A 27,877-nucleotide genomic window follows, 5' to 3' on the forward strand; every position below is an offset into this window, starting at 1 on the left:
ATGTTCAAAAGATGCTCTTTCCTGCCAGGTGTGATTCGTAAAGTCCTATACCTACCCTACCCACTGTCATGGGAATTAACATCATCCCTGGGTGGGGGTGGGGGGCAGCTGTGATTTCATTCCTGTACTGGAAAAGTTCTTCCCTTGAATATCTGACTTCGGAGGACTTTCTCAACTACTCAGGATGAAACACACAATGTCAAACATCCACGCTTTGTCTTCTCATCAAAAGCCTTCACTGAAAAATAATATATCTCCAAGATGGTCAACAACGTGGTAAAATACAAATACTAAAAGTTTTATGCGATATAACCTGAAAATTGAAAAGTCTAAACTGTGCCTGAACAAGTTATCATGAGACAAAACCAATCTCAACACATAAGAAATTAAAGGCAGTAGGCCTTTTTATCCCCAGTCCCGGGGCTTGGACTCGGGGTCTTGGGTGCTATCCCTGAGCCTCTCTGTGCTCAAGGCTAGCGCTCTGCCACTTGAGCCACAGTGCCTTTTCCAGCTTTTTCTTAGTTTGTTGGAGATAAGAGTCTCATAGACTTTGCTGACTAGGCTGGCTTTGAACTGCAATTCTCAGATCTCCACCTACTGAGTAGCCAGGATTACAGGCGTGAGCCACCGGTGCCCAGCAGGCATGAAGTTTTTCACAGTCACCTGCAGTTTAATCATAACTGGGTTATATTCTAAAGGCTGTGTTGTTGCCATCCCACTGCTGAGCAAACATCACGCAGCTCACTCACACAAACTAAGATGGCTATGACATCACTAGGTTATACAATCTTAGGGGGCCACTGTTAAGTTTGTGACCTGTCATGGGTTGAAGTGTCATTATGAAGCACATGACTACATTGAAATGAGCACTTCCGTATGGAAGAAAAAGACTAATTTTTCATGAATAAGGACAAAAGAAACTAGAATGTTCATAAATACATTCACCGTGTTTATCTAAAGAACATCTTGAGATTCATGGCAGTTTTTATGCCTTATATAATATTGTATCCACTAAATGCCTTCCCCTGGCCATATTCCAAGAGCATTTAAATTGTTAGGTCTACAGACAACTGCCAAGGCTCAGAGGTCTGTGAATGAAGATTTAATGATTGGGGGGGGGGGGGGGCTCATTCACTACTGTCTCGTCTCCATCCGTCTAATACACACTGTCATTATGGTTTCTTATAACTACACAGAAAAATGGACAACATGCAGAATATTTCTGGCAAGGTACTGAGAACAAAATAAAGAACTAATTTCCTTTTCATTTTTACCTACAGGTTAGATGAGGAAGTGCATATCTCTTACTAATATAATAACCACAAACAACTCTGCACTAATATAACATTAGACACCAGGGTTTCACAGCTATTCAGACCATGTTCACCATGAACACTGAAGTTATTTAATAAAATTGAAGATGACTTTTCAATCCAGGACACTAAGAACTTCGTATATCCCCTTGCCTATGTTTTTCATGGTGATTAGCTCTTTTTTTCCCCCTCACAGACACTGGTATGCTGCTTAAAATAATATTTGGGCCTTTACTCGCCATCTATCCAAGGGAGACATGTTGATTTTATTAAAGCAAGTTGGGTCTGCATTCTTTCTCTGTTACTGTTGCAGGTAGACCTGACAGGCATAGAATCTTTTGTTTGCAAACGCTCTCCTCTAGAGGGAACCTAGTTAAGTAAGTTTCATTTTTTACCTGCTGGACAGTTGTGTTCAGAAGGTGTTTCTCTTGCGATTCTTAGTTTAGCCATGTATTCGTAGGATTTCTGTAGGAAAAGAAGATATATAAAGAGCTAGAGTATTATTCCAGTTCTGTGAGTTCTTCAGGGACTCTTCCTCTGTGGCTAAGTTAATAACGTTTGATAGCCTGCACAAACAGCATTTATGTAAGTGCATGGATCTTAGGCAAAAGCTAACCGTACTCAAATCATAATTTTGTTTTTAATTTAAAAAGCAAATTACCATTGACATAGAGTGATAGATTTGGGTAACATCTTTCTTCATTATTCAACTATCACCACCCTCTCCCTGCACAGCCAAGGCAAAACCCCGGCACTAACATAATGCAGCTCATGGCAAGGTGTGTCCTATCAATAACATCCAATGTTGTAGACACACTTTATCACATTCGGGCTGCAACCACTGCATCTCTCCACTGGCAGAAAAACTACCCTCTCCCTACTGGAGTCTAAGTCATCTTTAAAGGAATCACTTTCAATTCTCCATTCATCAATATCTGAGCACAACCTCTATTAACTATCCCCCTCCAAAAAACAAAGGAAAACTTTTTTTTCCAAATTTTTTTTCTCTCAAATTTTTATTATCAAACTGACGTACAGAGAGGTTACAGTATCATACGTTGGGCATTGGATACATTTCTTGTACTGTTTGTTGCCTTGTCCCTCATGCCTCCCTCCCTCCCCCCCTTTCCCTCCCCCCCCAGGTGTTCAGTTCACTTACACCAAACAGTTTTGCAAGTATTGCTTTTGTAGTTATTTCTCTTTTTTTACCCTGTGTCTAAATTTTAAAACGTTTAGTATGAAAATAATTCCGAGTTAAATGAATTTTAAATCTATAGGCTTATTTCACTTTTAAGAGTGCTTACCTTTCTCTAGTGATAAGGCCTAACCTTATCAAATGAAAATCAGATGTGAACATTACAATGAATATTCTCCATACAACTGAGAATGCTGTCAGCCCAGACTCCACAAAACTAAACAGCTGGGCAAAGCTCCTACTGCCATTGCAATATGCAATCCTTAAGGAAGACAGAGGGAAGATGCTACACACAGACTTGGAGGGAAACCAAGGAAGAGACTTGAATAAATAGATACCACAGAGGCTCACACATCCCAAATCAACTGAATAACCGGTAAGGGTGGAGGCGGATCCTGCAGACTGACTGCACCTGTGCAAAATTCTATCCACGTGCAACTCCCCCGCGTGTGGCCCAGCCTCACACACCTGAGCCAGGAGTCACTCCATGTTCTCTGGTACTATGGCCTTCAGCTGATCCACCGTCTCGGGCAGCAGGGGGAACGGAAGGTGCCCCTTTAGCAGATTCCAGGGCGAGTCTCCTCAGCTGAAGGTCATTGGTTTTCACCCCAAGGTACAGACAAGAAATCCCGCCACCCCGGAGAGGAGGGTCGCCAGCGTGGTGCATGGGGACATGGTGCAGGTACAACGCTGCCTGGAGGGGCTGGGCTCTTCAGATCCAGCCTCTCACCCTACTCCCTTCCCCGCAGGCTTCTTCACCAGCATGGTGGGGGGGGGGTCCTCTGGCCAGCTTCTACCTCCTGCCAAGACAACTGGGCAGCAGAGAAGGGACAAGTCCTCCAAAGTTCAGTCCTGGTGGCTGCACAAGTAGTTAGCGGAGTGGGCGCCAGGCAGGCGCGGTGAGCGACCTATATGGGGCTCAGCTCTGGGACCCACAGGCAAGGACCATCCTCAGCCTATGCCTCTCCTCCCAGCTGGGAGCAAAACAAACAAAAATAAATAATGCTCTCCTCTGCACTCCTCTGAGCTTCTCTGCGCTCCTCTGTGCTCCTCTGCTCTCCTCCGCTCTCCTCCTCTGCTCTCCACTGCTCTCCTCCGCTGCTCTCCTCCTCTGTTCTCCTCTCCTTTCCTCCTCCCCTGTTCTCCTCCTCCTCTGTTCTCCTCTCCTCCTCCTCTGCTCTCCTCCTCCTCTGCTCTCCTCCTCCTCCTCAATTGGATGATAAACTTGGCTTCAGGTGTGTTAGGGAGATAGAAGCTTAAAGGTAGAAGAGGAAAATGGGTTTCAAATGTACTATAAGTGCATCAAGTAATGAAAATGAGTACTTCATTTGTGGCTCTGCAGCAATCTAACGTGTCCTCGGACCCTGTTCATGCCAATAAGATAGAGGAGAGTTGTGTGACAGATCTCTGGTCTTGCAAGCTTTAGGTTGGAACAGAAAGGAGAACTAGATGGTTCTGAATGTTTATTCAAGGTCCATCCACCCACTTCCTCACTTTCAGCCCTCCCACTATGTTCCTAAGCTTCAAGGAAATAAGTTTTTCTGTTCTCTCACCTGATCCACTCCATTCCCCCCATGTACGGTCCAGTGCCAGGTGCTAGCAAGATCAACAGGGAGCAAGGTGTGGGTACTGTTCATTGGGAGCTGCAGGCTTGCTGTGTTGGCTGGTCCCTCTGGAAGGAATGCTGGTTTAGTGTGGAGACTTTCTGTCACTGTCCTTTCAGAGCTGTTGGAAATTCATTTCTCCTCTTATTCCCAGTTCATCCTTACTCCTTGTAAATGAACTCGGTTATAAATCACTCAATCCCTGTCTCCATCTCCAGATGCTCTGATGTGGGCTGCCTCTCCACAGCCTGTCTCTTTCTATAGAAGATGTCTAGCCTGTGGTGGAAAATGTATACTCACTGACCAGAGTAACACATACAAGGGCTTTTGTTTTCTTGGAAGATCTCCTTGGTAGCTCTCACTTTAGCCTAAATTGGATGGAGGGTCAATTCAATCTAAGCTGAAACAAAGGGTAGGGTGTGGAGTTACTCACATGAGTCAAAATTAGTTTCAAGAAAATGGAAACAATGATTCTCTTTTCTCCTTTTGTTTTTTGTTTGTTTTCTTTCTTTTCTGTCGTGTATGTTTGTTTATAGGTCTTTGGGAGGGTAAGGGGAGGCACAGATATGGAGGGACAGAGGGTGAACAAATGCAGCAATGGCACTCAGTGGACACTATTTGAAAATGAACTATACAACTTATGGGTGGGATTGGAGGGAAAAAGTGGGAGAGAGGGAGGGAAGGGGTGACATTGTCCAAAAGAAATGTACTCTTTGCCTGACTGAACTGTAACCCCTCTGCACATCACATTGATAATAAAAAAAATTAAGGTTAAAAGATACCTGAGAACCTGGGGGGTGTGATTGCCTCCTCTAAGTGTAAAACTACTGAAGAGCTGAGCTCTGCTATTTGGCTTCCTGCCTGCCCTCATTGAAGGACTGGATAGGAAACTCCTAACCTGTATAAATCTACCTAAAAGCGTTAACCTCTGAGTTCTAAATTCCTTAGAGGAAATAATAGGTGACTTTTTGGAAAACTCAGTTTATAGTATCCAAAGGAAGTGATTTCACTGTGCTGTTTCTATACATTCCTCAAGCATCTGAAATTCTGATTCTATTCTGAATCCTCCTTCCTAACCTGAGTACAATTCAGTTATGACCTTTTTCCCCTTAATGTGCCAAATTTATCATGTTGTCCCTCTCACCCTGCCATTTTCTACCTCCTGCTGGCTTCCAGTCCTCTTTCAGATTTGTACATTTTGCAGAAGAGAAACTATTTGTCTGATTTCGCCTTAGTGTTATCTATGTTTCATAAATGTTCCGTATTCCTGACAAAAGTGGTTACTGTATCCTTCCTGGGGCTTCTCAGTAAACTTTTCAGTTCAGCAGCCGACTGTGGAATTGGCTCAGGAAAAAATGTGAAGTTCCAACACCTGCAGACAGTGCTACACTGGCTTGTAACTCCTGGAGGGTTAAGGAGCTGCCCACGTAAGTTCCTTTTGAGTATGAGTGCACTCAGTGTAGTGAATCTACTTCTAAGAACATACTGCTGGCAATATCAAGAGTGTCACACAGTGAAGGAAGCACAGCCTATTGAAGTCCGGCCCTATGCGGGCGGACTCCCCCCCCTTCCAGGGACCTGGAAGTGCTGCTTGTCCGATTCGACCCACTTCCGGTGCCAAACCAGAAGTACCGCCTCCCATCAAACATGGAAGGAAGTCCGGCCTCACGGAAGGCGAGGCCCAGCAAGTGCTTTGCCTCCATTCATGGGCACTTCTGGTATGCAACAGGAAGTCCCCCTCCCGGCGAATGAGGCAGGAAGTCCTGACTCACTGCGGCTGGGCCTGGAGAATGCGCAGCAACCACCGAGTCCCCTCTCCAGGCCTCCCGGGCCTCCCAGGCCTCCTGGGCCTCGTTTCCGGTGCCAGGCAGGAAGTCCGGCCCTCCACTTCTGCTTCAGGGTCCTCCACTTCTGTGCCAGGGCCCTCCATTTCCGGGCCCTCCTCGTCTGGTTTCTCCAATATCATCACCAATATCATACTGAACACAGCATATTGGCATAGTTGCTGCTCCTCCCAGGAGGACTAGGCATTTCCTCTGGTAGTTACTTAAGAAAGTTGATGGCAAAGAGCAACATCTTAGACACTTACCAAGGTGAGATGAAGGACATAACAAAGAGCTTAGCTTCTGCCTTTCTCTTCCATGTGTTCAGTTCTCCCCAGATGTTATCTTCTAAAGTCTGGAGACTGCATTCTTCTTTCTATGAAAATTTTCTGCCCAAGATATATTTTGGGAGATGTGTTTTATCTAGAGATGATTGACTTTTGTCTTGGATGAAGGTCATGGCACCTTGGTATCATTGCTGTATAGACAGTTGTTTGAGTTTTTCTGGCAATCAGAGCATGTGGATGTGAGTCCCTCAAGTAGCCATTTCTGAATGTAGATAGGTTGCTTTCAATTGCTTTGAAATTTCCACAGGTGATGCCTTGGTGCCCCCAGAGAGGCAACCCCCAGGCTGACATCTCAGGACTCATTTTGGTCAGGACCAATGTTGGCTCTGAGGAGGCCAGGCCCCTATCGGGAGACTTGTAGAGAAATTTGAGTGCTCCATTGGCAAAGGTCACCTGGTGGGCTCCATTGCTTGCTGTGAGAAGGTTGGGAGCAGTGTTATTCTTGGGGTTAGAAAGCTGATTTTTATAGCATTCAAGTCTTCTTTACATGGACTAGATGTTGAAGAATATTTTTCATGTCTAAAATGAACAAAGCCACATGAGATAAACTGTTCATGCTATGTATTGATAAACATGTATTCTCTGGGTGTGGGGAGGTTCCCTTATCCAGGGTTATCTTTATTCTTCCATGATGCAGAGAGATGTTGATCAGCTCTAAACATACAGCCTCCAATCACTTCTGATTTTCTTAGCTTAGCAGCCATCACAGGGGTTGAACCGCATCTTGAGGGGTAAACCAGAGTGCTGTGTCAAGAGTCGATACAGAAAAGCAGTGGGATCCTTTCAGCATGGAAATTATCCTTGGGAGAGGTCACATTATTAAGACTATATAGATAGGTTCCAAAACACTAACGTATCTACTGGTTCTCTCAATTTTTCTACACAGTTCTGCCATCAGTCCTCATTGTGAGTTACAATGACGCCCTGTAAAGTGGTACAGGTGCTGTCAGCACCATCTGCTTGGTCAGTGTAACATTTTCAGGTGCTTTGTAGACCTTGAACTTTGAAATTGACCATCCAGTAATGCAGATATGTTCTGCATGCGTTTACTTCTGCTCACTCCACTCTTTCTACTGCTAGTTCCTCTGGAAGTTGATTCTACATAAAGAATCTGATCACATAGGCATTGTATGCATTATTTGCTGAGTGGATATACAGCATTGATATCTATTGCAGGAAGGTCAAGAGATTTCTGAGCATCATCTCCACAAAGCAGGAAAAACAGCAACCAAGGGATGAGATGAATTCCTCACAGAAGGTCAGCCTTTCTATTCAGATGGGGGTACCCATCTGCTATGGAAGAATGGTTTGGAGGCTGTTGTGACATGACTTGGAATTGTTCCTGTACCTGTAGTTTCAGATTTAGGCTTTTGTTCCTCCCATCCTGTGAACTGATTACATGTAATATGCTTGGTAGGGCATGTGTGCAGACTTGTGAGTCAGTATCCCTCAGATACCTGAGAAGGGATAGCTTGAGCTGGGGGATCTAGAGGGAAGTATGAGTGTCTGTGTACTGTGGACTCTCAGTGAATAGGCCCAACAAAAATGTTCATTACCTTTCACAGAAGTGTTTCAGAGTGTGGGCAGGGAGGTTTGAAGCTACATGTGTTTTCTGTCATCACTGTTGCATAGCCCATGACACCTAGGAAAAGTTGGAGTTAACAGAAGGGCCTAGGGACATAGAAAGACTCTGTTTACTGCTACATTTGATTCTTGGCTCTTGTGTGTGTGTGCTGATGATCCACACTTGCTTCTAAGACATACCTTATGAGAGAGATTGTATCAGCTGGAAACCTTTATTTCTTATCAAGATCAGGGTCCATGTTCTTTCTTTCTGCACTTTTCTGTGGGTCTGAGCTTCACGGAACTACTTTTGGTGATGGCATAGGTTTTTGTGGGCTTTCCCCAGCACTGATATATGCACCTTGGTGGCTGAATTTACTAGCCCCTCCTGTGCAGTCTAGCAGGCACGCTGTCCCTGTTGGGAGCCAGATGTGCTTTGCTCAATCTCAAGTCCCATGTTGATGATATTTCCGATCTCCCATATGATTAGTAAGATTATTATATACCAGTGCTTAAAGTCTTTGTGCAATGAACACTTTGCCATGTTAGATTGTTTTTATAGATAGATTATAGACGACTTGAATCCTATAGTGTATCAATGCAAGTAGCCTCTGCATTATATATGCATTACTATTAGGTGAGTTTGATTACTGTTGGGGTCTATTTTGTGAATCACAGAGGGGAAGTGATAAGGCTAACATCCTATGAGCCTCTGAATATGGCTCTTTGTTTCCCAGGCATTTCCCTATACATGGTATGCCTGTCTGGTTGTGATGAGGCTAGTCATGAAACTGCAAGAGAGATGGCTGAGACAGTCTCATAACTATAAGTACATTGCAGTAGAAGCAGATGCACTATCCACTTCAACAGGGATTTCCATGTTGGGTATCTCTGTGATATTCTTTCCCTCTCAATACTGGGAGGTGGATTCCTTAAAAATATACTCTGGTTACTAATCTGTACTTAAATAGGTCTCTACTTCTCATTGTCACCACGGGAATTGAATAGAGAGGTCAAAACATTGAGGTTAATTAATTCCCTGCATTCAGGGATAAGGTATTCTTTGACTTTCATGCATTCTATCACAACAAGTAGGCCTGAGAATATTTAATACTTTCTGCTTCATTTTATCTCACTTGTCTGGAGTATATCTAATATAAATAATGTAATTCATTCAACTCTTTACTGCTTCATACCAAGTTAAGAACTTCAATCGAGTACTATGCAGCCATTAAGAAGGATGTAGCTATAAGATAATGCTAAGTGAAATGAACTCCATGTTATGGAAATGAGTGATACATCACTGTTGTAATTACTTTCAACATGCCACGTGAAATCATAGCTTCTATCCTCTTGTATCCCCTTCCCGTGGTTGTACCTGCACTATCACTGTATCTTATCTGAGTACATTGGAAACTGTATATACTGGTATTAGAACTAGGAAACTGAAAGGGAATACCAAAATTGAGAGACACAGGATAAAAAAGACAAATAATTACAAAAGCAATACTTGCAAAACTGTTTGGTGTAAATCAATTGAACAACTCATGGGGGGAGAATGAGAGAGGGAGAAGGGAGGGGAGAATGAGGGAGGAGGTAACAAACAGTACAAGAAATGTATCCAATGCCTAACGTGTGAAACTGTAACCTATCTGTGCATCACTTTGACAATTAGAAAAAAATATATACATAAATAAAAAATAAAAAAGCATATCTGATGAGAAAAAAAATCCAATCTGAGAGTTTTTCAAGCAACATCAGGAAAACCACAAAGTTAAGCTATCATGACTGAACAGTGTGGCCTTGAGCTTATTTCTTGTAGGTTGAAAATTGTTTTCTAGTGTTTATTTCAGCTTATTTAGAAATATGCTGTATTCAGAAAACTTATTTTGATAGTATTTACTGACATTTTTGGATTACTGTGTATGACAGTTGCAATTACTATGCTAGAGTTCCTTGTCTTCATTTAATGTTTCTTTCTTCCCCCCATGTTTTGCCTCCACTGTTTTGTAAGTACTTTATGTGTTTCTGCATTCTTTCCTCTCAGCATATTTATTATATTAAATGATTGCCCTACACTTTGTAATAATACAAGCCTATAATACAAAGTAATACATTAATATGCTACTAGTAAAAGTAATATATAAATTATATGTAAAAGTAATGTGTTACACTTTGAAATAATACAGTCAATAGTATAGTTTATAAGTAATCTGGAAACAATCTAAGTTGCATTTTAAATAACAATATGCTATTTCATATATACTCCAATTACCTTGAAAGGTAATTTTCCCTCTCTTCTTGTCTTAGTCTTTTTTGTACCTAAAATAGAATATTGAATGTTTTATAACAATCAAAGTGTATTTTTGTGGACTATTCTGTACATCAGAAGTCAAGAATCTGTTGATTGGATCTGGTGAGGGCCTTGTACTACCTTATAACATGGAAGAAAAGCAAAACTACAGCAGGTGCACATGGAAGAGACAAGTCCATGAGAGACATCCATGACTTAAGACAGTCTTTCCTCACTATCACAAATCTATTCTGCAAGAAGAAGAAACTAGGCAGTCAAGCACCTGCCTAGTTAGTATAAGGCCTTGAGTTCAAACCCCAGAACCGCCAAGAATTAGGATAAATGACTTGGGTTATGGGCTATGGCTCAAGTGGTGCAGTGCCTGCCTGGTAAACACAAGATGCTGAGTTCGCACCCTAGTACCACTCACCACCATGGGGCTTAACTGAGTTTGGCAATAAAGGCATTTAATCCTTCTGGAAAAAAAAAGAGAGAATGTAAATATGTCATTCGCAGAAAAATTGATGGAACTCGAGATGCTTCTGTTAAGGGAAGTAAGCCAGTCACGGAGCATCTAGACATTCACTGTTTAGAAGAATAATGTGCCAGAAGCGATGGGGAAAACTTGTTTTGGGATGATTCCAGGCATCATGGATGAGACCTTGGAGTTTCAACTCTCTATTTCTTGGCATATATTTGTGATTTCCAACTAGCTAGGGGAGGACTGAAAGTGCAGGGCTATATAGGATCTGGGACCTTGGGGATGGTTGTAGAAATACTTTCTTGGAACTTTAACCCTGCTCACAGTGTGAAGTGGGTAATATTCTCATTATGTACAATTCATGTCAACTACGACTGCAAGTACCTTTACCATGACAGCATTACAATAGCCACCACTAAACTGTGAAAGGAATTTAATTTTCCTAGAAAGCATTCATCCTGTTCTTATAATTCATCAGTTGAAATGGACACATGATGACTGCTCCTTGCCTATTCAATAGGATCACATTATTGATGTGATCATATGATGTCTCTATGCTCAAGAAAGAATGTGGAAGGAGACTCATTCCCATGGACGCAGAGCGTTGCCATGTGCAAATAGAAGAGTGGCTTTTGTTGAGCATTCCCAACAAAATCAGGTAAGTGTGATGTCTGAGTGGCAGTTTGGATGCCATCTTTGCTTGTCTATAATTTATTTGCCCTGTGATGTCGGAGGTGACTTGGGTGGTTAGGGACAGTGGAATTCTACAGAGAAAAGCCTGTATTTCCAATAAACATTCTTATGTGGAGGTGAGTTATTTCCACAAATATGATTTTTCTTGTGTATACCAATCATTTTAGTTCACAACTACAGTTTCTCCTCCAGTGTTGATAGATAGAGTTGATAATATTTGACCTCTATCTTTTTTCTTTATTCTGCATGGGACTGGTGAATTTGTAGCCTGGAAATATTCCCAATGAGAAGTAAGAGTAGGGTTTATAGGTCCAAACAGTGAGAATGAAATCACTTGAAAACAGAACAGTCCCTTAAAACTTTCAAGTCTTCTGTCCTAGAGAAGGAACTGGGAACAGTGAAGATGAACTAGTGATGGCCTCTCAGAACCTTGGCTTGAAGGTTAGAATACTTAGGGATAAGAAGGACCTGGAAAAGAACTATTAGGGAGAAACATATCACGGATGCTGCTGTGTGGAAGCTCAGTGTCTGAACTCGAGAGGGGCTTTATCCTCTTCTTCTTTGTGTTTGTGTTTCTCCTAAAGGATATCACTTGTTCAAAACTAAAAGCCCACCTTTAATCCAAGTGTGTCTGTAGCACTGGTGGGGCCATCCTTGATGAAGAGTGAGTGGGTGAGTGCACACCAGCACAGTATTCCTGGATATATTCTGAAGGACACATGGTTAGTGAGCTTGAGGCTCACTGACCCTCAGGGCTGTGCTCTGGCACAAACCAAGAGGGTAGGGACAGAGCTTCCTCATGACATGGGCTTCAAATACAGTGATTTTCCTTCACAAGTGTGCTTATGGTTACAGCCTGTGGTGCTGGACCCTGCCTGACGTCTGCTAAGCCATGGTAAATTTCGCTGGCTCATGCTCCCTTGTGTCTTGTGCATCTCCAAGACTTGTTGTGATTTTACCTGGCGGTAATCACTTTGCAGATGCTTCTTTAAACTGTGTGTAGTTGGTAGTTGTCAAAGTAACAAAGATGAGGAATATAATTCCCTGGGAACTGGGAATGGCCTGAGCTGAGGTACTTCTGCAATTGACCCAGAGCTTTCTCTCATCTCCATGGTTCCACCTAGACCAGATCTCCATGATAAATTAGGAATCTTTAACAAATTTGTATTTTAGTTGGAAAGATTGAATATATTTCTATTTCTCCTGGGGTTGGAGATTTTTATATATACAAAATGGAAGCAATAAGACATTGCCTGAAGTACTTGGAGGGGGAGGGTTCTATTAGCAGATCCCATGTCATGAGCAACTGATATGTCTTGTACACTGTCTTAACTGTAAGGTTAGGGTTGTTTCAAATGACAAGGCATGCAACACTGATATTTGAGTGGAAAGCACGTAAATGGTGTAAAACATGTAGGTTTTGCTACGTGTATGACTGAAGCTCTTTTCTGTGTAACATGGCATTTTCCTTCTGATGATTCAGGCCAATGGAAGGGTAGCTGAAGACAACCCTTTGAAAAGGAAACCAGGGTGTCTAGTTTGGATTCTATACATTCTGAGTCAGTGACCTGTGCATGTGAAACAATGCCAGCAAACCCAGAAGTAAAATAGTGAGTGGGGACAAAGGTGGGTATGGTCTTGCATGGTAAACCTCAGTCATTTGTGACTTGTGTCTCTGGAAGGAAAGCCATAGTGTGGTGGTGTGAATTTCCATGTCAGGAAACAGGACCTTGGATCAATGTCACCCCGGTTCTTTTCTGTTCTTTATCAGCTGAGATGTGCCTTGTGCTTGGAGCTGAGTTGCTTTAGGATATTTTCCAGAAAGATCTAAGATATTAACTTGGATGGAGGTCAGAGGGAATTGTCCTTGGGTTGGGAAAACTGGCATGATGCCTTCCATAGCTGTTCTGAAGAAAACGGAGTTTGGGAGATGTTAGCAAGCACCCATCCATGCCCACACTCTACAGAAAGAGTCCAGTGCTCCTGGGATGAGCTTTGGTCAGGAAGAGCAAGGGATCTTTTCCCCTAGAGTAGGGCTAACTAGATGCCATAACTGAAGACTTACTGATGTCTGGCTCTTGGTATGACCTCGCCCTTCTTCAGCCTAGAGAGTGCTGATGAAGCCTCCCACAGGACCAGACTTCTCTAACATTCGGTACTGAATCAAGAAGAGCTGAATAGCACTGTGCTTGCTGTAGAATCTCACCCTTGTTCAAGGTAGTCTTAGATGCATTGGATAATATAAAAGGAGGGACTCCAAAGCTGCTCTCCTGCTTGTCCTATGAGGTGTCAGGGTTTGTTGCCCTCAATTAGTTTTCCACCATGATGTCTGTTAGCAAAGCAAGGGGCTCCTCTCTCAATTTCTCTGTCCTCTGGGCTGTTGAACATGTCAGAAGCAGTCACAGTTGACTTTGTAAGTAAGGAGCCGGGAGTTGTCCATTAGGATGGATTTAAGTCTGTTCTCCCAGAATCTCAGAAAATCCACTGGTGGCCATAGCATCTTGGAGGTAGACAGATAAGGTGAGGAATGCAGAATTCATAGATGTGGAATCTTTTTTCCCCAGAAGCTTTGCAGTTCCAACACTAGAGGACAGCATAGGTCATGTCCATATGGATGGGTGCCTTCCCATGTGAGGGAGACCTGCGGGTCTCCAGTGCAATCGGCATGCTCCTGAAGGCTAAAGTGTAAACTAGACTATTCTTCTTCTAAATGGAAGCAGCTTCTAGTCTTGCTCTTCTCTAGAAATCCCTTTACATGTGCCCTTATAGATGTGTTTTGCAGGGGATGTGACTCAGATAATGGTCACCATACCAGTATAGCAAATCCTTGGTCTTCCTGTCAGAAAAGACTTTGTCGAGGTTACAGGGAGCAATTCCCACTTCTTTGGAAGCTGAAATGACTTCTAAGTCAGGAAGGGAAAGGCACAGGTCCGTGTGAAGGATGTCTTTAGATGTGAGCATAGCCACTCAATTGTGGAGAAATTGAGAATGCCCTCTTGTGTTCTTATCAGTCTTCAGAATCATAAAGGGACAGTAAAATTGTTAGAAATTTCACTTGTTCTGAGACCTGCTATGATTTGATTTTTCCTGGTGACAGAAACCAGTGAGAATGTTGTTTGGGGTTATATGATACTCTATTGGGAAGTTTCCAACGTTAAATTTTGTATCTACAGTGAAGATACTCAGTATGGAATCTTGGAGAAAGAAAGACATGGATATTTTCTGAGAATTGTGCCTATTCATTTGAAACTTACTGAACAGTTTAATGTTTTCAACCTCTGTATTCTGGAATGCTAAGATTCTAGAATTCTATGAAGATGTGTAGGATATTTGCTTTGATTTTTTAAATTTGTAGATGGAGGTTTCCAGTACCAGAAGAGATATGGGGACTGTTGATAAAATAGAAGGGAAATGAGGCTCACTCAGTCTTCCATAGATACACTAACTGAAAGAATGGAAAAGAATCACATCTTACAGTGGGGAAGAGCAGAAGTGTAAGATTGTTGTCATGTGATAGACCGTAGGCAGCCTTGTTCTGCCTTTTCTAGTCTGGCTTGCCTTTCCGGAAGTGGTCCACCTTTATCAGCCTCTATCTTCTTGAACTGTTTTTTTTTATTTTTTTTATTTTTAGAGATGACAATTCTCTAGATTTCTGAGTACCCATCCTCTTCTCTTTGTCCGTCCAACTTTCTTGTCTTAGTTTCCCTTCTGAATATATTTGTACCCCTTCATGGCAGTAAGACTCTCTGTACTTTGTATCAGTGGACAAGCAGTCTTGTTTCCTGCTTTTCTACCTAACTTGACGTGTCACCTATGATTACCAGTTCTTTGGATGAGTATTGGGCATTTTATTGTGTCACTCTTTGTCTACAGCTTTCAGATACTTTCCTAGGATGTTTCACAGGCCTATTGAACTGGTTGGTGACTGAGTGGAGTGAAGAGAGAAGGGACTGCAGGAGGTGTTAGTGAGCTGACCCATTAGAGACGACTCAGTCCTGAGCTTGCTGGGTCCACTGAGGGGCCATGAGCAGTGTATCTCAGAATGTCCCTCTGGACATTCTGGAGTTTGGCTGCTTACACCCAACGTGGTCAGTTGCATTACTCTTAGCTTTCCCCCATAGTATTTCCTGGAAGTGTTGAGATGGGACTCTGGAAAGGAAACAATTGGGGAGTGAGAATGGAGTGAGGGTGATACTCCTAATAGCTCAGATGCTTTCAAACCCACCTGACTGCTTCTCAGAGGGCGAGGACCTGGCCTGATACGACCTACAGAAAAGGAGCTTCCTGTTTCTTTCTTATGATGGAGAGCTGCCTTCTTGGTAGAAATGTGACACTAATGTGCCCCCTGTTATCTGCATGCAGATATATCTTTTTTCCTGTTCAGATATCATTGAAGGAGCAATTCAGAGATTATTTTGTGCTTCTTATTTTGTGTGAACTTGGTTACTTGACATTTTCCATTTGGGAGATGTGAGGAGGGCTTGTGTGGCCCGTGACTACAGAGAGTTCCAAGTTTCCCTCAAAGCCTGTGCCCAACAGAGACCTGGGGATAGGTTGATGTGTGAACTTGAATTGGCTGATAATGGGGCCTGGGAGCAGATATGAGCTTTCTGTTTTGCTATGTGGAAATTCGTCCCTTGAACTGCAGAGGGTGCCTGTATTGGCTTCTTTTCTCTTTGAATTTGTCTGTTTCCCATGAAATTCCGCTTGTTTCTAATCTATGAGTGACCTCCTTAAGACCTAAGCCTACTTTAAATGCAACTTCTCCAAAAGCCTTTTTCTCTCCAGACAACAGCTCTGCAGGGTCTTCCTTGAGTGAGTAAAATCTGTGAATTTCTTTTGGGCACCTGTCTCCCCTCTGAAGGACATGCCTCATGGTCCCTGCATTGCACAAACTTCAGTGATCATCTGACGTGGGCTATCATGGACAGGCTCTGTCTGGATGTTCATGATCTTTTCCTTCACAGCTCCATGTTCCCATTAGCCTGAGGTGAGGGACCCTACCTGGCAGCTCTGCTGGGCGACAGTGGATTTCCCTGGCCTAGCCCCTTGTGATGAGGTGCATTGTACAAGTTTGTGATCCACCTTGGTAAGCGATGGTATCTCCATAGGAATGGGTCAACTGCTGATTCTCCTAGAGATGTAGGTGATCAGAACAGTTTCCTGAAAACTGGGAATCACAATTTGTTGACCAGCCTAGGGAACACAGAGAAGAGAGTTGTAACTGATGGAAAGAAACCTGTGAGCATAGTCTTGTGTTTGTCACCCTTAGGCCAAAGATGGCTTGCTGTCACCAGAAACCCTGTATGAAGCTCCATTGAATGCAGGCCAGAACGTCCTTGTTAAGAAGCAATACTCCTGAGGTTGGCACCAGTGCCACTCTCCATTCTATCCTTTGCCAGCTGAGATAGCCTTTGTAGCTGAAGCTGAGCTGGTCCAGGTCATTTTCCAGAAAGCTGTATGATAGAGGTTAGAGTGAGGTGTCCCTCTGGGATGGTGCAGCAGGCACAATGCTGTCCCCACAGCCGTGATGCCAACCAGGGAATCTACAAGGTTCGAAGTCTTTCTCAAACTCTGCAGAAGGTTCAGTGTACTTGGGAATTTCCTTTTACAAGGTGGGGTATCTCCCTCTGTAGTAAGGGTGATCAGACTGAAGGCTGGTGTCCTGCCCATTTTTCCTCTGAGTTTTGGTGAAGCATTGTAATTAGAATGGGAAGAGACTGGAGCACTGGCATGCCCCATTAACTGTACTATTGCTCCACTGGCTGAGGCTTTCAAGTTTCATGACAGAACAAGATGGGAGGGATTCCAAAGGCATTCTTATAACAGGTGTCTGTCTCTGTTTCATTTTTGTCTGCCCATATCCTGCAAACCCGTGATACACCTTCACTCAGTGATATATCTGACATCAGCAAAAGGCTTTTCTCTGACTTGCTCTGTTCTATGGAGTGTTGAGCATAGGATGCAGACCCCACTGAGTTTTCCTTATAAGATGGGGGGACATTTATTGTCATTCCCTTAGTATCTCGGAAATGTCAGGATTGGTTACAGCAACTTCAATTCATCCAGCTTGAGGTGGAAGGCAGAAAGCATGGTGTAAGAAACTGCTTTCTCCTCCAAGGTCTGTTCCCCGACCACTGGCAGTACTGTTCAGAATGTTGAGAAACAGAGCTCTTTGTATTCCTAGCAGCAACTTCCCCCTAACATTATCCAGTGGTGTGGGCCCCTACCTGGCATCTCTGCTCTGGTCTCTAGTCCAGAGACCAGGATTGTGAAATCACAATCTGGCATGTTTCTGCAAGGCCACAGTATAGCCATAGTGCTCTTGTGTAGCATGAAAGCACCTGCTTGTCTTGCAATCCTTCTGGGATCCTTTTAGATGCATCCGTGGAAATGTTTGCCTGTAGATAGTGTGTGATTTGCTATCAATAGTAGCTGGCACATAAGCGCCCATGGAACATACTCCAAAATAGATCATGTCATAGTCCACATAAAGAAACTATCTGATCACAGTGTAATCAAGGTAGCTCTCAATAACAAAGGATACCACAGAAACTACACAAATACTTGGAGGCTAAACCCCTCACTGTTATCTAACACTTGGGTTACAGAGAAAATTAAGGACAAAATTAACGAATTCATAAGACAAAATGACAATGAAAATACATCACAAAGAAACCTATGTGATACAGCAAAGGCTGTGCCGAGGGGCAAGATCATTGCCCTCAGCATACACATTAAAAGAATGGAATCAGAACAGATCAAGAACTTCATCATGCAGCTTAAATGACTGGAGAAACAAGAACAAAATTGAATCTAAAATGACTAGGAGGAGAGAGATCATAAAGAATAAAGAAGAAATAATCTGATTGAGAATAGAAAGACCATTCAACAAAAATATTAAAAGCTGGTTCTTGAGAAAATAAATAGAATTGACAGATCCGTTGCAAGACCTAACAAAAAAAAAAGAGATAGATTGTCTCATATCCGTAAGATCAGACACTCCACTGGAAAAATTACAACAAATATATAGGTATTCAAACAATCATATGGAACTATTTCCAGAACCTTTACTCACTAAAGAATAATAATTTTAAAGAAATGGATCGATTCTCAGAGAATTATAAACTGCCCAAACTGAATCAAGAAGAAATAAATCAACTAGTTAAACCAATAACTTACAGTGAGATACAGGAGGTAATCAAGAGCCTCCCAACAAAGAAAAGCTAAGGCCCAGATGGATTCACCAATAAATTCTATAAAACTTTCAGTGAGGAGCTAATACCAATACTCCTAAAACTCTTCCACAAAATACAAACAGGGAGAAATCCCAAACTCATTCTATGAAGTCAATATTATACCCATCCACAAACTAGGAAAAGACCAATATCACTAATGAACACATCTGCGAAGCTCTTCAACAAAGTGTTAGCTAACAGGATCTAGAAACTGATCAAGAAAACTATACATCATGACCAAGTAGGCTTTATCCCACAGACGCAAGGATGGTTCAACATCTGCAAATCAATAAATGTAATTCACCACGTCAACAGAGCTAAGACGAAGAACCACATCATCATCTCAGCCGATGCCCAAATAGCCTTTGAGAAAATACAACACCCATACATGTTAAAAGCCCTGGAGAAACCAGGAATAAAGGGAACATTCTTTAAAATAAGAAAAACCATATACAACAGACCAACTGCTAATACCATATTAAATAGGGAGAAACTAAAACCATTTCCCCTAAACTCAGGAACAAGACAAGGATGCCCACTATCCCTGCTTCTATTCAACATAGTGCTAGAATCCCTTGCCATAGCACTAAGGCAAGAGGAAGACATCAAAGGGTTCCACGTTTGGCAAAGAAAAAATCAAACTATCCCTATTCACAGATGACCTAGACCTACTAAACCATTTTGGCAAAGTAACAGGATACAAAATCAACCCACAAAAATCAGCAGCTTTTCTGTACACCAGCAATGTATAAGCAGAAAAGAAAATTATGGAAATAATACCATTCACCATAGCTAAAAAAAGAATACATTACCTAGGGATTAACCTAACTAAAGACGTGAATGACCTATTGAATGAGAGCTATAAAAATCTAAAAAGGGAAATGAAAGAGGACACAAAGAGATGGAAAGACCTCCCATGCTCATGGGTAGGCAGAATCAATATAGCAAAAATGGCCATATTGCCCCAGATGCTATACAAATTCAATGCAATCCCCATCAAGATCCCAGCACATTCTTCACTGAAATAGAGAAAACAACCCATAAATTCATATGGAACAGCAAAAGACCTAGAATAGCCAAAGAAATTCTAGGCAAAAGAATACCAGACTTCAAGCTCTATTATAGAGCCATCATAACAAAGACAGCCTGGTATTGCTATGAAAATAGACCTGAAGACCAATGGAATAGAATAGAAGACCCAGAAATAAAACCGCATTCTTACAGTCAGCTGATATTCCACAAAGGAGCTGAAGACATACAATGGGAAAAACATAGCCTCTTCAACAACTGGTGCTGGGAAAACTGGGCAGCCATATGTAAAAAACTCAAATTAGACCCTAGCCTATCACCATGCACCAAGATCAACTCAAAATGGATTAAGGACCTCAACATCAGACCAGAATCCTTGAAACTACTGAAGGTCAGAGTAGAAAAGATGCTAGAACTTAAAGACACAGGAAGGACCTTCCTGAATATAGTCCCAGGGGCATAACAGATAGGGGAGAGTCTCAACAAATGGGACTATGACAAAATAAAAAGTTTTGGCACAGCTAAAGACATAGCCACCAATCTAGAAAGACAGCCAATCATATGGGAAAGGATTTTCACCAGCACAGCAACAGACAGAGGCCTAATATCCGTCATCTACTGAGTACACAATAAACTAACCCCCTCCAAACCCAGTAAACCAATTATTAAATGGGAAAAGGAGATAAAGAGAGACTGCACAGGAGAAGAGATAAAAATGGCAAAGAAACATATGAGGAAATGTTCAACTTCCCTGGCAGTAAAGGAAATGCAAATAAAATCAACCCTGAGATACCACCTCATTCCAGTTAGAATGGCCTATACTCTGAACTCAGCCAACAACAAATGCTGGAGGGCATGTGGGGAAAGAGGAACCCTTCTCCACTGTTAGTGGGAGGGCAAATTAGTACAACCACTTTGAAGAACAGTATGGAGGTTCCTCAAAAAGCTCAGCATAGACATACCCTATGACCCAGCCATACCACTCCTAGGCATCTATCGTGAACAACAGGTCTCTGGATATCAAAAAGACATCTGAACATCCATGTTTATTGCTCCACAATTCATAATAACCAAAATATGGAAACAACCCAGATGCCCCACTATAGATGGATGGATACAAAAAATGTGGTACCTATACACAATGGGATACTACATAGCAAATAGAAATGATAAGATATTGCTATTCGCAGGGAAATGGTCAGAACTTAAACTAATAATGTTGAGCGAGACAAGCCTAGAACACAGAGAACAAAGGGGCATGGTCTCCTTGATATATGACTGTTAGAGTGTGGGGGGGGGGGAGGAGGGGGAAGACAGTGGAGACCAGGTCTGCAAAACAAAAGACTTCTTTTCAAATTGTATTTCCACAGGTTTCCATCATCGGCCTTACATAATGTATCTAAAACCAAACAAGTACTACACATAGAAAAGTTTAGAATAGACCTATCAGTGGATCACAAAGGCTCAGAAGCTATGTACATATGATCATATAAGACGAGGATAGGCAAAAACAACTCCAAGAGAAGAACCCAGGAGGATTCTATTGTTGACACTACATTTAAAATTCTAGGTGAATTTCCTTTGACCTATGCCATGTGGTTACTGTATATGATTTCGGTACACTGGGTATTGTATATATGCCTACCTGATCTAGGGAAGGAAAAGAAAAATGAGGGTGTAAGATATCACAAGAAAGGTATTCACTGCCTTATTATGTAACTGTACACCTTTTGTACAACACCTTGTCAACAAAATTTAATTAATAAAAAAACTAAATAAATAAATAAAGTAAAAACATTTTGTAACAAAATAGTTGGGGAAGAAAGAGTACATGTAGGAAAAACCAAGTTTATTCTAACTAAGGGACTGTATTTTAAATCTATTCTCTACACAAGTTTCATCTTCATTTGAGATTGAAGTTGTCAGAGGGAAGTGGTTTCTTTGTGATGACTCTGGCTTAGAACACATTGTCATGTAAGTATCCACAGAAAACCCATGTAAGCTGGGAAGCAACGCAAGTGTTGGTAGTTTCTTTGTTTTAATCAGTTCAGGAGTTCTTAGACTGTTACCCAGCAGTAGCATCTGCAGTGAGATGTGTCCTATCTGAAAGAATCTATGATCCACCTTCCTGTGGTTGTACCTACACTATCTCTGTAATCTTATCTGAGTATATTGGAAACCGTGTATACTGGTATTGCAACTAAGAAATTGAAAGGGAATACCAAAATTGAAAGACACAGGGTAAAAAAAGACAAACAACTACAAAAGCAATACTTGCAAAACTGTTTGGTGTAAGTGAACTGAACACCTCAGGGGGGGAAAGGGAAAGGGGGAGGAGGGAGGGGGGAGGAGGGACAAGGTAATAAACAGTACAAGAAATGTATCCATTGTCTAACATATGAAACTGTAACCTCTCTGTACATCAGTTTGATAATAAAAATTTGAAAAAAAAAAAAAGGAATCTATGATCCTTGTGGGTCGTATATGGAAATTATATCAAGTCATCTGAAAATAAAGTCTATGGAATTACTCTGTAGACTTCAGTACCTAAAAGAATGACCACATGAAGCAGGCCATTCAATAAAGGAGGAACAAAGGAAAGGAGCTAATATTTCTCAAGTATCAAACACTATGGTTAGGGATTTACATATTATATATTGTTTAATCCTCACAGTAACACTACTGAGTGGATATTACTATCTTTGTGTTTAAGAAGAAGGTGAGAACTTAATTAAAGGCATGCAGTGAGAAAAAAAAAGAATAATCACTTAGTAGGAAATACTTTCAAATTCAAGCCAAACTAAAATTGCATTTCAAAGGTATTATCGTGTATTATAATCATATAATGTATTATGATCATATTTCCCTTCTAAGAACTCCTATCAATAATTATCAAGAATCATGGAAGAATTATAAGCACTAGAATTGCAAACCAAGTATCCAGACTTAATAAATTTACTTTAAAAAATTACATGCAAATTTCAAAATAGCATAGAAATTAAATGACATCATACAGATAAACTTTCTAAGCCATGTTTTAAGGCTTTTCCAATTTGAAATACATCCCAGTGAGTAGTTTTGGAAATATCAAACAAATCATCACATTGCCGATTTTACCATTAGGTTTCCAGTTTCCAGCAGCAAGGAACAGACAGATAGGCCTATCCTACAGAATGCCCATTTAACCGTCAGGTTTCCAGTGTCCAGCAGCAAGGAACAGACAGATAGGCCTGTCCTAAAGAATGTGTATATACACATCTGAGTCCTTCGGGCTCCATCAACTGCCTTTGTGACAGCTTAGTCTTTTTCTACGATGTGTGCACTTGCCCCTGGGGCCTGCCTCACCATGCATGGACCAGCTAAGCTGCACCTTTGCCAGTTCACCCCTCAACCCTGAAGATAGGTACACAAGAACATCCTAAGTTTTCCTGTCCTTTCTTCTTGATCTCTGACTGAGAAGCCCTAAGCAGTTCTTTAACAGTGATACAAATTAATATCAAAATTTCTGACATTTAGCCTCAAATTAATAAACAGGGCAGGGGAAAAAATTTGAAATTCCCAATGCCTTGTGCTAAGTCAGATAACTTGATGAGAGTGCAAACAGCATACACATTAAGATACCATATTTTGCAACTGCACATTAAAGACGTTTTTTGATTAAACTACAGTTCCTCTTTAAAACAAAGCAAAACCCCTTTAAAACATTTGGTAGCTCTGAAACCTGATGACCGTTTTGGAGTTTGTACAGAAATTCAAGTATTTTTACATCAGAATGACAATTTTAATCTTGAATTTGTTCACACTCATACACACACACACACAAACTCACATACATTCGCTCAAAAGATCCTAAAGCGAGCAAAGTAAATATGGGCCATACATTTTCCAGTGGCATTTTATTTTTGCCAACTTTGCAAATCACCAAGATTTAAGAGAAAACCTGGTGGAACTTGCTGAAATGAATGACCTTGGGGGAGATTTCTATTCCAATGGCTCACTGGATTCGCACGGCAGCTGATGTGCAGAGACTGCCAGGTTTGGGTTGAGCAGGTGACTTTTGAAGACAGCCAGCCCAGCTGGGCCTCAGTGGTCATGGAGCTGTAGCAGGCTGTTTCACACTGTGTGAGGAAGTGCAATATCTGCATCTGCTGGCCCTCTACAGAACTACAGGTGCTCTTGTTGGGTCTTGATAGGTTTCACAGTTTGTTTGGTTTTTGGTCCTGGGGCTTGAACTTAGGGTCTGAGCTATCCTTGAGTGTTTTTTCCTCAAACCTCCTGCTCTGCGAATTGAGCCTCAGCCCTCCTTCCAAGTTTTTGGTGGCTCATTGGCGAGTAAAATCTCATGGATTCTCCTTCCCTAGCAAGCTTCAAATGTGAATCCTCAGATCTCAGCCTCCCCAGTAGCTGGGATGGCAGGCGTGAGCCACTACCACCCTCTGCCAGCTGAATTCTGGCAGTAGGACTTTGCCTCACATCACCTTGACCTTGGGCAATCTTGTATGCAGGACCCTAGATTACATATGGCCTTGATCATCCTGTGGGCCGCTGGAAGACTAGCATGTGAACGCTGACCTGATTGGACCCCAGAGCTCTGCATCAGAATGGACGTCCAATCAGAAGTGCTAACCGCTACATGGCAAGCCAGTGCAGGCTGCATGGAATCTGTCATTGGGTGAGGAGAGTAATATGGCACACAGGATGTCCAATGAGCTTCTGTGTCACGTTGCTCTCTGCTATAGACACCCTGTCAATGCTTGCACAACACACTCCAGGTGGTGCCCTTCTGGCAACCCCTTCCATGTAGTGGGAGCTCTGATCATCTTGTTCTTCAAAATATGCTGTTTCCCTTCTCCCTTGGTATACACTGATTCATGCTTTAAACCAAAGAAACAGAGAACCTGATCCACATGTTGCAATTTCATTTTCATAAAATTCCTGCCGGTTTCAAGTGCCACCATGGAAAGCCAATAAGGCAATCCCCACCATCATCACAATGCCATTCCAAGCCTGCTGCTGGAGGCTTACCCCTGTAATCCTAGCTACTCAGAAGGCTGAGATCTGAGGGTTGTTCTTCAAATCCAGCCATGGCAAGAAAAATATGTGAGACTCCTATCTCTAATTAACCACCAGAAAATATGAATTAGCTCTACCTTACAGGGTAGAACACTAGTGGTAGAACAAAGCAGCTAAGAACCAGCACCCAGGCCCTTATTTCAAGCCCCAGGACACACACACACACACACATACACACACACACACACACACACACACACACGAGAAGTGGAGCACATGGGCATCAGAACATGCACATGCATGTCGGGAAACAATCAGTGAAGGCCCAGCGCCGGTCCCCTCTGGTATGCTTGGGAATTTCCTCTCTAGCCTCCAGCTTAGACAATTGAGACTCTATATGGAGTCTGCCTGAACCAGAATGAGTTCTTTCTTTCCTCTTCCACTGTCTCGAGGAGCTGGTGTCCATCTGCATTGGTGGGAACTTGCTGAAATGCCTGAGCTTGGGGGTGATTTCTATTCCAAAGGATCACTGGATTTGCAAGGCAGCTGATGTGCAGGGACTGCCAGCTTTGGGCTTAAGCAGGTGACTTTTGGAGACAGCCAACCCAGCTGGGCCTGAATGGTCAAGGAGCTGTAGCTGCCTGTTTCCCAGTGGGGGAGGAAGAGCTGCTGCAGTCCTCCTGGTCATTCCATGATCCACGTTGCTCTACCGACCTCTGCTGGCCATCTGCAGAGCTACAGGCGCTCTTGTTGGGTCCTGATAGGTTTCAGAGTTTGTTCGGTTTTTGGTCCTGGGGCTTGAACTGAGGGTCTGAGCTCTCCTTGAGTGATTTTTTTTCTCAAGCCTACTGCGCTGCCAACTGGGACTCAGCCCTTCTTCCAAGTTTTTGGTGGATCATTGGCGATTAAAATCTCATGGATTTTCCTGCCCTAGCTGGCTTCAAATGTGAATCCTCAGATCTCAGCCTCCTGAGTAGCTGGGATGGCAGGCATGAGCCACTACCACCCTCTTCCAGCTGAATTCTGGCAGTAGGCCTTTGAGAAAATTATGTAACTTAACATGTAGGAATGTTGAGAAGAGATTTCTTTTTAATGCTTATCCTAGGGCTTGATGCCGTCTTTGATATTTTGTTTGTATGCTTTGTTTTGTTTCATTTTATCCATTGTGGGGTTTGAACTCAAGGCCTGGGCACTGTCCTTCAGCCTTTTGGTTTCAAGCTTTGCTCTATGGATTTGAGCCACCGATGTACTTCTAGATTTCTGGTGGTTAAGTGGAGCTAAGACTCTCATTGTCTATCCTGCTCTGGTTGGCTTTCAACTGTGATCCTCAGCTCTCAGCCTTCATACAACAAAGAAGCTCATGGTTCTCCTGCCTAGGCTGTTCTCCTAACACAATCCTTAAACCTCAACTTCACAAGGAGCTAGGGTAACAGGCATGAGCCACTGGCCTCAGATTTTTATGTTTCTTCAATCAGATCATGTCATTTTCCTACCCCTAACCTTCAAGAGCTTTTGTTTCAGAATAAAATCCAAAGACCCCACCATAGCTGAAGAGGCTTCACCTTGGCTAGTGGTTCTCAAACTCATTTAGAGGGCTTGTTTGAAGCAGGGACCACGGGGCCGTAACCCCTGAAAACAAGCACCCATATAAAGAATTTAGTGGCTCAACAAACTTTAAGTGGGATAAACTCAGAACTCCATAATCTAATTAAACTGTTAAACACAGAGGATTTTCAATATCCCATACAAGAGATCCTCGATGAGACTGCGATCAACTTCTCATCAGAAAACAGGTGGCCAACAGACAGCAAAGGCAGTAAATTCAAAGGGCATATAGCAAATGACAATCAACCAACCTTTCTCAAAGGAGAAAAACTGGGCATTGGTGTCACATGCCTAAAACCCTAGCTATGCAGGAGGCTGGGATCTGAGTATCTCAGTTCCAAGTCAGCCTCAGGAGATAAATTTAAGAGATTCTTGACTCCCATTCACCAGGAAAACCCCAGACATGTTGCTCCAGTGGCTTGCAGAGTGCCAGCCTTGAACACAAAAGCCAAGTAAAAGGAAGAGACCCTGAGTTCAAGCCAGTACTAGCATAAATCAACCAATTTTAACTGGTTGCTCATGCCTGTAACTCCAGCTACTCAGGAGGCTGAGATCTGAGGATCGAGGTTCAAAGCCAGCCCCTTCAATAAAGTCCATGAGACGCTTATTGTCAATTAACCACCAGAAAACCAGACGTGGCACTGTGGTTCAAGTGGTAGAGTGGTAGCTTTGAGCTGAAGTAGGAAATACTTTCAAATACTTAGAAATTCAAGCCAAACTAAAATTGCATTTCACATGTATTATCATGTATTATAATCATATATTATATTATAATCATATTTCCCTTCTAAGAATTCTTATCAATAATTATCAGGAATCATGCAAGAATAATAAGCACTAGAATTACAAACCAAGTATTCAGACCTAATAATTTTACTTTAAAAGATTACGTGCCAAGTTCAATATAGCATAGATATTAAATGACATCATACAGATAAACTTTCTAAGCCATGTTTTAAGGCTTTTCCAATTTGAAATACATCCCTGTGGGGAGTTTTGTAAATATCAAACAAACCATCACATTGCCGATTTTACCATCAGGTATCCAGTGTCCAGCAGCAAGGAACAGACAGATAGGCCTGTCCTACAGAATGGGTATCTACACATCTGAGTCCTTTGGGCTCCATCAACTGACTTTGTGACAGCTTAGTCTTTTTCTACCATGTATGCACTTGCCCCTGGGGCCTACCTCACCATGCATGGACCAGCTAAGCTGCACCTTTGCCAGTTCACCCCTCAACCCCAAAGATAGGCACACAGGCCAATCCTCAGTTTTCCTGTCCTTTCCTTTTGATCTCTGACTGAGAAGCCCAAAGCAGTTCTTTAACAGTGACACAAAAAATAATATTGAAATTTCTGATATTTAGCTTCAAATTAGTAAACAGGGCTGTGGAATAAATTTCAAATTCCCAATGCCTTGTGCTAAGTCAGATAACTTGATTACAGTGCAAACAACATAACAAATAAGATACCAATATTTTGCAAATGCAAATTAAAGACTTTTTTTTATTAAACTACAATTCCTCTTTAAAGCAATGCAAAAATCCTTTAAAATATTTGGTAACACTGAAAACTGATGACAGTTTTGGAGTTTGAACAGAAATTCAACCATTTTTACATCAAACTGACATTTTTAATCTTGAATTTGTTCACACTCATATATACACACACTCACATTTG

This window comes from Perognathus longimembris, chromosome 19, assembly GCF_023159225.1.
Source record: "Perognathus longimembris pacificus isolate PPM17 chromosome 19, ASM2315922v1, whole genome shotgun sequence".
Classification (NCBI taxonomy): Eukaryota; Metazoa; Chordata; class Mammalia; order Rodentia; family Heteromyidae; genus Perognathus; species Perognathus longimembris.